The sequence below is a fragment of the Seriola dumerili genome, unplaced genomic scaffold (assembly GCF_002260705.1).
Source record: "Seriola dumerili isolate Sdu_G_001 unplaced genomic scaffold, Sdu_1.0 BDQW01000134.1, whole genome shotgun sequence".
NCBI lineage: Eukaryota > Metazoa > Chordata > Actinopteri > Carangiformes > Carangidae > Seriola > Seriola dumerili.
The window spans coordinates 1,235,301-1,248,758 of NW_019174389.1; positions in this window are offsets into that span (position 1 = coordinate 1,235,301).

Genomic DNA, 13,458 nt, shown 5'->3' on the forward strand with positions numbered 1-13,458 from the left:
ATTTGTTGTTGTGAAACAGTTGACATGAGTGGGGTGAATGCGTGCAACTAATCATCTTGCTTTCATTTTTTTTTTTTTTTTGTAGGTTGATTGATTTTTGTTGTTATCATCATTAAAGAAAAACCATTTAAAAACTGAGTCAAGCTTGGTGTAACAAAATAAAGACACATGATTTATGATGGAATAAGTATGAATAGAACCAACATAGCTGTATCGTGCTGAATAAGACAAATAAAACTTTGGGGGGAAAAAAAATAGTTTGGTCAGTCAGATCCCTACCACAATTCAACATTTTTGCTGGCTAAACCTTTTTCTTCCAAGCAACCTAGTTATGTCTCCCACTCTCAGTCTGTGAACTGCTATATCACCAAGTGGAATGAGTTGCAGTGCTGCCAGCTACTCATTATTACTGTGACAGAGAAGAGCAGAGGAGGCAAAGTCCCGCTGACATGCACACACATACCCGCCAGTCCACATATACATTCACATGGACACACAAACACAAAAATCAGATGACTTTTTTTTTTTTTTTTTTTTTGCTTAGTCAGAAGAGCCTTCAGCTTTACTACTACATGCACAATCATCATTTCAAATGCATTATCGGTCCCTCATATGTTTTTAATGCCACTTTCTGGTGAAACTGGGAGACAGACAAACTATAATGACACTGTCCTTTGTTGTGTTCTTTATGAATAAGATAGTTGTGGTTTAGAGTGCAAAGCATCAAAAGAGTAATAAAACTGTTGAATATTACGTTGTACACCAAATAGTGTTTGCAGATTGCATGAAATGAAGTAAGTAGGTATTAGTAAGTAAGATAAAACCATGGAGTCATCAAAGGTATCCAATAAATGCCAGTGTACTAAGATGTATAGCAGTTGTAAAGAAAACAAAGTACTTTGTTTATTTTTATTTCTTTTCTTTGATAACATGTTGGACCGTTTCATATTGTCATCTCAAGTTATGACGCGGACCCACTATCTGTGCAGCCTGTCACTGTGTGTTTTATTAAGCAAAACAAATAATACGTTTTCTGTCTTATCCAGATACATTTTTCTTTATTGCAAATATCCTTTGTTTTTTTAATTTTGTGCAAACCCTGCCCATTGACAAGACAACGGATGGCCAAATATCCTGTTGACACCATACTAATCAGACAAAAGGCTCCCTTGACAGGATTGTCTACTCTGGCTTTGATTAATGATGAAAGATGAAACGATGTACTGACGCTAAATATAAAAAACGTCAGGCTGATGCATTTGTTTATGGTTTTGAAGAGACAACAGCAAACAGATTAGGTATTGCACTGTGGATAAATTGCATCAAAACATCAGAGAAGCATCTGTTGCCCATTTGGCATCAGCGCTTTAGTGGCACACAAAAGTACGACTTGGTTTCAAGCTTGTTTTTTTTTTTTTTTGCTCTCTAACTCTTAAAACCTAAATCACATTCATTTTACCCAAGTTCACTTCACAGTGTTTGAATTTTTCATGTTCTCTTACCATGCATGAGATTGTCCGCTGCATTAATCCGGTTCAGTGCCTCGTCTTCAGAGCATCTTGAGTCCTCCTGTGAGTCATCGGAGACCCTGAATAAAGAAAACAAGGTGCTGTAATGGTGGATAAATCTGCAATTCTACTTTGAGGTTAGATGCTGTCCACATCACAAGGTTGTGGTCTTAGTAATTTTTCTGTGATGGCTATTTTAGTGACATTTGACATGGATTAGAGGGGAAACCACAGAGCTTGGCTCCTGTAGCCTTGCTGAAAGTCCATGGAAGAAATAATAAACGGATCGAGTTTAATCAAGATTACAGTTAAGTGTGTGAAAGGCTGTTTTAGCAGAGGACCTCATGTCATCCAGAACAAATGTGTATCCAACCTGATACACACACAGTTTGATAAAATGAAATTACGTATGTATGTGATGCATGCTCCCTGAAAAACATTATGAATTTAACTTTTGCACCACAGTCATTGAAGTCCATAATTATTGAGTTGCCACATGCAATATTAATACTGTGGGAAGCTGAATAGGATTCAGCTGTTCCTATATCCTCCTTCCTTGTAATTCTTTGTGTTATGAGGTTGTAAATACTACCTTTTCATTTGATTTCTATTTCGCTTTGTACAGCAGTTGACCCAGAGATCACAGAAGACTGCATTGTGTTTGTTACACTCACAAGGATTTCATCGTTTGCATTTGCAAGTGTGCCTTAGGTAAAAAAAAATAAGACCTTGCTTTTTACAGCATGTATGAACACGAATCAAAACAGAGCATGATCTCACCGCATTGTGCTGATTCACAGCATACAGTAAAAAATAATTATCTTTATTTATCAATGAAATAAAAGGAATAACAAAGATGATTAAACTCGAGCACAAGTTTTGAAAAATGCTCTTCCTCTGAATCAACTATTTAATGTGATTATTAACTAAAAACTATTAAAAAATTACACCAAACACATAAATTGTTACTTAAGCCAATAAAGTACAAATTTTAGTTTCTCAACATACCCATATTTTTTCATCTGTCAGTTTGTGTCAGTAAGGATCCTGGTTACACGTTGCTGCTCTTCCACAGCCCCATCGCGACCATAACTCAATGGACAGTATTTATGTATTTGAAGTGAACTGTGTAGAATATTTGATGGAGAAACCACAGCGGTGTTTCAGGGGGTTGGCCACGTGCTTGAGCGGAGGTCTAATGTAGACAAAACACTAACCAGAAGCACCAGTGGACCATTTTCTCCAGATCCGGTGCATTTGAGGAAATATGAGCTTTGGTTTGTTGAATGTTACCTTTAAATGAAGTGAATGGGACAAGCTCAGAAGGTATTTTACACACTTTACACACAATCGAATCAAAAGACCTGAGATAAGTTCATCAAGTTTTTTTTTTTTGTTTTCTTTTAGGTTGCACTGCATTAAAACACACGTCACGTATATCTCTGTGTGCATGTGTTGTGTGTATCCATGCTCTTTTCCAGAGGATATTAGATATTGAGTGCACAGGTGGTTTTCATTTCGTTCAGAAAAATTCTGGGAGTACCAGCTCTTTGTCATCTTCTGGTTAATCATGATGTAAAAGATCTTTTATAGATTTCTGTTTAGTGTTACTACTGCTTCCCGACTCCAGAAATTGCAACAATAAATCTTTATAGTAAAGGGGGAAAAAAAAATCTAAATTCTTTGTGGTACCCTAGACTGGACCCTGAAATCAAGGCCCGCAGGCTCAGAGTCATTATATTTCAAACAATATGATATTTATGACCTAAATTTACTGTAGGGAGAAAAATAGGCAGTCTACCATGGTGGTATATAGTGAGTGAGTACAGTCGATGATGATCACTATAGTCACTATAAATTCTCTATTTGTTGCAATGAGGGACACCGAAGAGTTCAGACCAAGTAGATTAACAGTCTGTAAAACTGAATGTTTAGTTTGCTTTACCCCATGTTCCACATCTCTGTTATTTTGCCCTCAGATGCATTTAAAAACATGAAAGGGTCGGATATACAGTATCTGTATTTGAAAGAGCTGCCTGCAGAGGTGATCCTGCCATCGCTCTGCGGTTGCTGGGTCAAACCTCCCTGTGAACCCAGCGTGAAAACTTTATTATTTTCTGTCTGAGCTTCCAGAAAAAGAACATATCTGTTTCCTTTGCTCTCATAGCAGTTTACTCAAAAGCAACTCTTCCTATAAACCATCACGGTTCATTTTTAGTGTTTAAATTTGTTACCCCTGCTTTCTATGAATTATAAACTGCAGGCTCATCGTCCACATTGTAACAGAAAATAAAGGGAGGAGATAGTCTTTTCACTGCAAATCTGAATAAAAGGTACGAAACATGCAGAGTGTTCATTTGCAGTAATATCACCCCGGAGGAGCATTTAGTGCTCAGGGACCCATGAGGAAAGCTGTGGTTGTGTGTCCCAGGTGTGAATGTGTGTGACTACATAAATGCAAAGCAGGGCTCTGCTGACGAAGACCCTGCCTGCTCTGCAAATGCTTGTGTGGATTAAAAATGCTATAAAGAAAAAAAGTCTGAAGTCTAACTAACCACAACAATATTGTGTTTCTCGTCCCTTCTCTCATGACAAAGCCAGTGAGTTGGCTGGGACGCCTTTGTTTTTCTCCTACATATTGTATGTTGATTGCCAAAATGTGTTCATCTACTAAGTAATAGAGGAAAATCCACCTTTAAATAATTTAAGGCTGCTGCAAAACAGCTACAGGCTCTCCGCCCTGTGTTTCTGGGACCATGTTTGTTGGTGTAGCTTTTTAATTCCTACCATCAACTGAGAACTTCATATCCTGCTGAGACAGGGGCTGTCAAAGGATTTAGAAAGTGACACATTTAAGTACAAGTGAGTAAGTGTTAGTGTGTTTGTGTGTGTGTGTGTGTGTGTGTGTGTGTGTGTGTGTGTGTGTGTGTGTGTGGGTGTGTGTGTGATTGTGGTCATATACAGCTGTAATATGTAAAGACTAGTCTAATTTTGCAGGATGTCTGTTTGTCTTCACAAGTGGAAAGTAGAGTATGGACTTCTGGGACACAAGATGTTGAATAATCAACCTACAAACCTTATATTAATCCTGTGAGCTTAACTGTCATTAAAAGTGGTACATAGTCATCACAGTCAGACATTAAGTGTCCTTATTGTCCTGGCCCTTAAAAATAGGCAAACTGGATGGACCAAACAGGATCGTACGAACACCTATAGTTAATGAAAATTCATCTACAGATCATGTTTTTGACAACAATCTCAGTGGAAGTAAAAAAAATACATATACAATTGAGAAGAAAATCAATAAAAGTAGCATTTTCCCTAAAGCCATGCAGTAAAGAGCTTGTCCAGTAACTAGAGGAGTGGAAATTAAGCTAGAAAGACCTTCCGAGCGTGAGAGTAATTCAGCATGTCAGCAAAAGAATTTCTCCTGCTGGAGGACGCAGCTCTATTGTGATTTGGAAATTTAACCTTAGGTGCTTCTGAAATTTAAAGTGAATACATACTGATTTCATTACTCCGAAGTATTTGTGTTAACCGTAAACATCCAAATATATTAATGTTATATTCTCCTTCAAATTTTCATTGCTTTTTAATAGCACACAGGATCAGATCTGCTTGCCCCAGTTAACAGCAGTCTGGCTTTTATCAATGACACCCACTTCAGCAAAATCACAACCTTTTGGGCGGTCCACTGTGAATGCTTTCTGATTAATACACTATCAATCACACAGTCCAACATGTCGTTCTCCTGCAGGACGAAATTCCTCAGACATTGTAGGGAGTCTAACTTATTCTGATGGAGATCACTTTTATTCTCCAGGAATGCATTATATTGTTGAGGAAAGGAATGCACAGCATTGAGAGGGTTGCCCTGGAATTCCCAAAACAATTAAATTGTTCAAGCAAACGTTTCTTTGAGGAAAGGAAAAAAAAAAACTCTAATCCCATTACTCCACACTTCACAATGCTGTCACTTGAGAGAGTTTAGAAACTGTTGACTCTACTTGGTCTGTCATTCTGAAGCACACCATGGCAATAAGCCTTGGCACTGAAGTGAACAATCACTATCAGGGTCAGCACGGAGCAACCTGGGTGAATTCCTGCATCTCTTACTCTGTTACAGCTGTATGTCCTGACCACACCAGCAGATCACAGCCAATGTTACTAAATAGGGTTCTCATTCAAAGCAGCATACAGATGGAGTGACAGGATAAACTGAAATAATATGTAACAGTGGAAACTATTTTTCTCTGCCATGAGTCTGTTGCTGTGATCATTTTCTTTGGCAGATGTGAAGCTTTCAGTTGGTTCCACAGGAAACATAAATGACCCACACCCTCCTATCACCAATAAATTATATCCCAGTATTATGGCAGAGGGAGAAAAAAAATCATCTTATTTCACAAGTTCCTATGAACTTGTCAATCACTGTCAGCACATAGACAAAAGATAATCAATACTGAAAAGTAAATAATGATTTGTAGTCAGTAGTCCATAACCCCGCTTGAGTTAACAGGAAAAAAACAAAATTATGAATGTCCATGTATAGTTAACCTCCTTAAATCAAGTCCATATGGGGAGGCAGACCCAATACTAATGGTGGCCAAAAGACGTGTCAGTTTCATTATGTTCCACATGAACTGGTAGTTGCCAATGTTCCTTTGAGCAATGTCGGTGCATTGATGGTCCAAGCGCAGTTTTCTTGTTATAGATATCAATAGGATTTATTTGTTTTATACTGTGGTTATGGCTTCAAAAAGGGACTTGTGTGCAAAGAATGTTATTTTGCCAATTATGTATTTGGGGGGTAAGGAATCAAGCCTCAAGGCTGCCAACTTTACCAACACTTTGTCCAAGGGTCACATGATACATATGGTCATGCTCATGAGCAAACATTTACATAACAAGAAACAGGACTGAATGGTTAGAAATGTTAAACAGTTCCTTATGCAGATGCAAATACAAAACAGCTTCTTGAATGCAGTGCATAAACCAATTCAATACATGAAACTTCAGTATTTACATGTTTTTCCATCCTTTATTTATGTCACTCAGAATTAGAAAAAAAATCTCATCAAAAGCAACGCAGAGGCTGTTGACAGGCTTATTGTTTTACAGGGTTGCAATGCAGAACACAAGATTACCTCAGAATTTGTCATTTTTGTATACAAGGGATTAATTTACTCCTCTGTGTTCCTTTGATGGTTTCTTCATTTTGTTCCTACATTTTTGTTGTGAAGTTTAATATTCATGGTCAGTTTATTGAATTTTCCAGTACGGTTAAATATGAATTCTATGTTGAGCTGAAACTGTCTTGTTTTCCGAAAAACAAGAGGATCCTGGCATCCACAGGCTCACCACCAGGTGCACAGCTAAAGAGGAAGTGCTATTGTCATCATCATTCAGCTATGAGCAGAAATCCCAACAGGAATCAGGGATAAGAGGTCAAGTGTAGCTGGCCATTTGTCTGAGGAAGTGAGCACTGGAGACATGCATCTTTTTGGACAATAAAGTAAAAGCCATCCTTCATCGGATCCCAGTGGTGATGATGGAAAGCAGCGGAAGCTGTTTGAAACATATCGGCCGAGAGAACTATCCTTATCCTCAGGGTTTTCTAAACTCTCTGCTGCCTGGTCTGCCTGGGTCAACATCCAACTCTATGGTCTGGTACACTTGTCTGTTCATCCTTTGGCCACCATAAATTTTCAGTAATGCAACTTCCACACGTCTCAAATGCACATGTGTTCAAAGGTCTTCATTTGTATTAAATACAAAAGTCATGAGCACAAGTCATGAATTAATAATAAGACTACAATTACATTAGATAAACCAATCATTACACTTCATTTATATTTCTATATATTACATGAGTTTAGGTGTGGAAAGGGAAATATTTGCCCCATTTACACAAATACTTAAAAAGTAGCAGATGAAATCCTTAAAACAGATGATGCAATAGTCTCTCGATAGACTTAATACAGATCACCACAGCCTGTGAGTTGGTAATATCATATTCAATCCCCAAAGCATCTTAAAGAAAATACTATTCTGATTACCCTTTTAATAAAGGCTTTTTTTCTCTATCAGAGAGCAAATATAGATTGCCTATATACTGAGCAATAAGTAAATAAAAGAGGGATGGCATCTTGAGTGGTTAACATAAAAATGTATGTATTCTATATGTGCTTAACAGCTTGTTTTGTTTGTCCTTGGGGCAAAGCCTTTAAATTATAAAGACTTGCGTTCTTCATTGGCCAGGCTCAGCTGTTGAATGTAGGAATCCTACTACATATTTATACTGTGAGAATCTGAAGAATATAGTGAAATCAAAAGGCAGTAACTCACAGCTGTGACCATGTACAGCCATTTTCTGAAGTCTGGACAGCTGGTCAGTTGTCGTCTATGACTTTAAATCACCCAAGTGAAGTCTGCTTTTGCATGCAACACAGCCTATCATGTAAAATAAGCCCATCTTGGGAAACATAATAAAGTTGTGTCAAGAGTTTAGGTAAAAAGCTAAACAGTAAAGCCACAGAAATCCAGAGTAGACTCAAGAAGAGGGATGGAGTACAGAGGTGATCGGGAGTAATTCTAATGTATAAATGGCCCATGGGAAGAGTCGACATCAGTATGTCATGTTTCAGTGTTAGTCATGCACAGATGTTCATGAAAAGAGCTGCTATGATACTGTCAAAACCATATGTGCTTTGGTTTGTACAAACACTATAATCAGTAGCACTCTATAAACCAGCTGCTGAGCCCACAACTAAAAATACACAGGCAAGGTTTCGCATCAGAAATTACAGATAAATATACCGGTGTAATCATTTAAATGGTGAAAGAAATTATTTCATAACCTCAGATATAGTAAATAACCACATCCCCTTTTTACCCTTTGATGATTCCCTGAGGTTTTGAAGCCCAATCCTCTTCCTGAAGCACAGGGAGTAATTTCTTTCTTACTCATCAGTTCAAGAACTTAGAGCCAACGCCTTTAGCCAAATAATTAACAAATGGCAAGGCTGTCGTAAGAGATAAAGTAATTGTATGATCAAAGAAGGGTGGGAGAAGTTCAGGATGCATGGGAGACAGCCTGTGGCTTCTGCATGTCAGTAGACCAGTTAGCAGTGCAGAATCAGTGTTTCTAAGGCTGAAACCCTTTCAGAGTATTTTTTTTTTTCTTCAATTAAACTGAAAGCATGGACAAAACAATATACTCAACAAATGTGAAATTTTGAAACTCAATTTTGAACTCATTCACACCTATATACTCCTCCTGCAAACCACTTCCCCAAGGTCAAACAGCATGTAAGTCAAATTAGAGATTCTCAATGATCCAGTGGTAAGAAAGTAAATTAGGAAAGGTAGAGGAAACCAGTAAACTACATCTGTTAACGCAAAATGTGAGACACAACAGGTTGGACAAACTATTTTTTTGACAGCATTGTAGCTCTATGTGTATAATAAATACTTGTAGATTTTATCATGACCTGAAATTTAACCTCATACTCCCAGAGAAGTTTTAATTAACATGGAAAGAAGAAACAAAACGAAAGTAATTTAGAAAGCATGGCTCGCATTCAAATGATACTTTTCCCTATGGCCTCCAATAAATTAAGAGATTGATTGTTAATTAAAACATTGTGCCCTCACAGAAAAGCTCCTGAGAGATTTATCACTGTCTGGAAAAGCTGCTGTTTCACATCTGCTAACTGATGTATGAGAAAACCCCTGTTAACTCCCCTCATCTGCCTGCTCACGCTGATCTTCTCCATTCTACTTCTTATATCTGGAGTAAGGATCTGAAAAGAAATGAGAGCAGGATTCAACCAGTATTCTGCAGTGACATCGTGTGACAGGTAACAATCCTGTGAGATTTAAAGGCCTTTGGGTCCGGGCGTGGTTCCACAGTAAGACCACCAGGCAGCTGGAGGTCAGACTGATGATGGAGAGACAGCAAAAGTAACGCAGACATGAGACTTCAGCGATGGGTGATCATCCAGTTCTAGACTAAAAAACTACTGCATAGCAGGGGCACTGATGTTGTCAGGGCCCGCAAGTCTTATGAGGAAGCTCTAACTCATCATGCTCACACTGCAGGGAAAGACTTTAGGAAGAGATATACAGAAAGTAAAAGCCAGTACAAACAGTAGACCTCCCTTTGATGTACAGAACAAAACCATTTCATTCATGAGAATGGAGGAGGAGGGGGTCACAGTGAGGGTACTTGACGAAACTGTGTCGTGCTCGGTGAGCCTGTGCCAAAGATGTTGTTTTAATGGTGTGCAGAGAGAGGGAACAGGCAGAGACAGCAGAGGGAAAGAATAACAGGGTGTAATATTCACCAAAGTGTTTTTCTAATCACCACGGGGAGACTGCAGGAGCGGAAGACTCTCTCCAGACCATCCCAGGTCTGGTATTAGCATCATATCCAGTGCATTAATATGTCAACTCTGCCATCACTCTATAGGTATCTTCATGTCTACGAGTCATTAACTTTACATGTCCACAGTCGATTCGAATGTATCATGTCCAAGACTGGACACTGACACAAAGCCGCTTGCATTTTTATGTTCTATGTTCATCACTCATTGGACATTGTACTGTGTGTGAAAAGTTTCTACAAGCAACATAATATATGTCACAGCAGAATAACTTTTATTCGATAGTGAAATAATGAATTGAGCGTTGAGGATGAGATTGGCTCAGATCAAACATTATAGGGCAATATAAAAAATTGTCTTTCAAAATCAAAGTAATAATAGCTCAAAATGTCTAAAAACTTAAAAGCAGCTAAAATTCAGTGACGCGTTTTGTGCAATATTCAACATCCAAACATATCAGCTCATAAGATATCGTGCCTTACATGAAACTACCCAACAGGGATGTTGTTCTCTGGTGGTTTTGTCACTTTTACTTCTCTGAATGTTTCTTCCACACAAGAGCGTGACAGCAAAAACCCCAGTGGGGTTCCCAGCTGTTGGGATTTGACACTGAGGCGATATGGGATGTTGTGGATTGTCCTGTGGTAAACATAAAATCACTTAAAGAGGCATCAAATTTTGGCAACATATTTCTAGAATTGCAATACAAATGCTTATTATGTCAAATGGATGAAAAGGTTATGCAACATTTGATATCATCAGTGGGGTCAAACTAGGTGATATTTAGTGGTTCACACTCACCAATTTGGAAAAAACAACATCTTTTTTTCCACTGTTTTCCATAAGCATTTTGAAAGCAGCACTGTTTTCAATTAGCTTGCCGAATAGTGACAACCCACAAGCCGGTGGCATATCCCAAGGCACCGAACCCAATCTGGGTGCAGCACAAACAGTCTAAATTTAATAGGACTTCAGAAAGCATCCTACTTCTCCTTGTGGTGAGAGACTCTGAGGAACAGAAACATCTGTACCTTACGTGAGATGATCTCTACATCTGGCCTGAGTCCTGATTGTTTCAGGGGTGTGGGCATGCACCAACAGCTGCAACCGACCACTCCCAGATGTTTCTGATAGGCCAAGTGTCTAGCTGTTTGTTAGGCGTGGGGTGATCTTTGATCCTTCAACAGCGCTGGCTGTAGTGTTATCGTGAGCAGGGCCTGAGAGGCTGTGAGAGGCTCACAACGGAAGCACAGCAACCTCACAGAAGGGCCTGTGGTGCACTGTGGTGAAAACAGGCATGGTAAAGTGGCTTCAGCTGTGGAAAAGAGCTCCTTGGAAACCACCCAGCATCTCTATCCAGATCCACTGGCATCGTAATAGAGGAAGTAAACATAAGTATAGTATATAACCTTATGATTTACTGTTGCACCAAAAGGAAAGAGAAAAGTGTGCAATTTTTAAGTGTGTATTATATGAAAGAAAGGGGAATATCTGAAACTTTGTAATAAACCTTAAAAAAATAATAACTCGTAAAAAATATCCACGCTAATGTATTCAGCAAAATTATGCTTTACTCAATTTCTAATGCTTTTTCCTTCGTATATCAGTGCTGAGTGGTATAGCACATTGTGGCATGAAAGAGACCAGTGTCATAAATAACTTCTTTTTTTTCTTTTCCACTGCAAAAAAGGGAAGGCGTTTACCCTGCTGCTGACATGATCACTCTGCCTGAGCTACACGTGGCTCAAACCTCTTTGAACTGACAAACATCCCGCTCCTACATCCCAGCGCTATAACGGCCTGACCATCCCTGACAGAGTTGTGACAGGCTTTGTACACCCGACATTTTCTTTCACAGAGATGGTATTTTAGGAGGTAGTGCACATCAGGCCAGAACTTCAAAAATAAACATGGCATTTATGGACCGGAAAAGGCTTTGCATAGCTGTGCCACTCCTGCTTCCTCTCTCATCCGACATAGCAGCTTGGTCCCACTACAGCAGCACTTCAGCAACAGGTCCTAATGAGGCGGCACAGCAGATTCTCTCTCTGGTGTATTAATGACTTTGGGTTCAAATACACACCAGTTTAGCACATGTTAAAGGGATTGATATCTTCTAACCTGTGAACAGTGAACAGTTTACGGTCACCATGGCGCCTTAAATGCTATTTTCGGCTCTGCAGCAGTTTACAATACAATGCGGGTATTACAGTGGTGCATAGACTAATCAGTTGATTCAGAGAGAGGTTGGAAATCAAAATCAAAATTTCATGTCAATAAAATTTGGTCAAGTAAGTAACTGAAGGAGGGATCTCCTGACAAAGCAAGGTCAAAGTCTCAACTGGCTGCTTTAATGGAACAAAAAAATCAATTTCCTATTGTCACTGTGCTTCTATTGTCATAAATTCTACACTGCAGAAAAAATTTAGAACTGCTGCCACGTCAGGCTTGTGTTTTTGTTCAGTCAGACTTCAGATAAAGGCAGCAGGTGCTAGAGGGCTCCTCATTTCCACCACCAAGAATGTGACTGGGCAGCACTCCCGATGGCTGCAGGAATTAGAGACTTCACCAGAATGAAAAAAAATCGTGTAGAAAATGGGAACAGACCCTTTCTTACAAAGATCAGGTGATTAAGATTAATTCCATGCTGCCTGAAAGAGTGAAGGCTTCAGTTTTAGTTCATTATTTCTGACTTTTTATTAAACATGTAATTGTTATTCTTTATAAACATTGTTCAGCATTAGGGGCTTCTGTAATTATAGGCAAGACAGAAGCCAAACATGATGAATGTGAAGTATGAACACAGTTATAGGGTTTGTATTAGCATCAGTCTTGACACCAGTAAGTAAATTCAAATTTTACCTGTGATGAAAAGCATAAAAATTCAAAGACTAATTTTCATCACGTTCAACTGTCAAGCCAGAAGATTGGCTAGGATCACATTTTCTTATTGTAACTCTGAGTGTAAGATTTTAGTTTCAGAGGGATGTTTTACTAATTTTTCATTTTAGTCCTTTTTAGATTATATATCTACAGTTTTATATCGCTGCACCATGATAAAAGATAATTTTTAATCTGGTTTGCCATGCTTCACCCAGGCATTCGTTTGCAAAATATTCTGTTCAGTCAGTAGCTGTGAACAAGCTTACGATCACATTTTGGCTAAGTTACATCAGAACACTTTTACACATAAAACAACATGGTCACAGTTTCGTTTTCTACACTTTAAACCTATGCAGTTTCCTATAAACAAAAATTAAACATTACAAGCTTCACAACAATGGGGAGTTAATAAATGGGTCCCAAGCCCTTTGAACTATTTCCCACAAATCAGAGTCATCAGACAGTGTATTAGCAGTAGCTGTGTAATTACATTGGGAAAACTGAAGTACAACCTCAAAATAAAGTTTTACACTGCTGCCCTGTCATATCACAAATACTTTAGGGTGTAATGTCTTACAGGCAAAGTCCTATTTGCCCAATTTAGACCTTTATTCTAAAAATGCCTTCAAAGTAGTGTTTGGCTGTTTCTGCACCACAGACAGATGTGTTTTATAGCATGC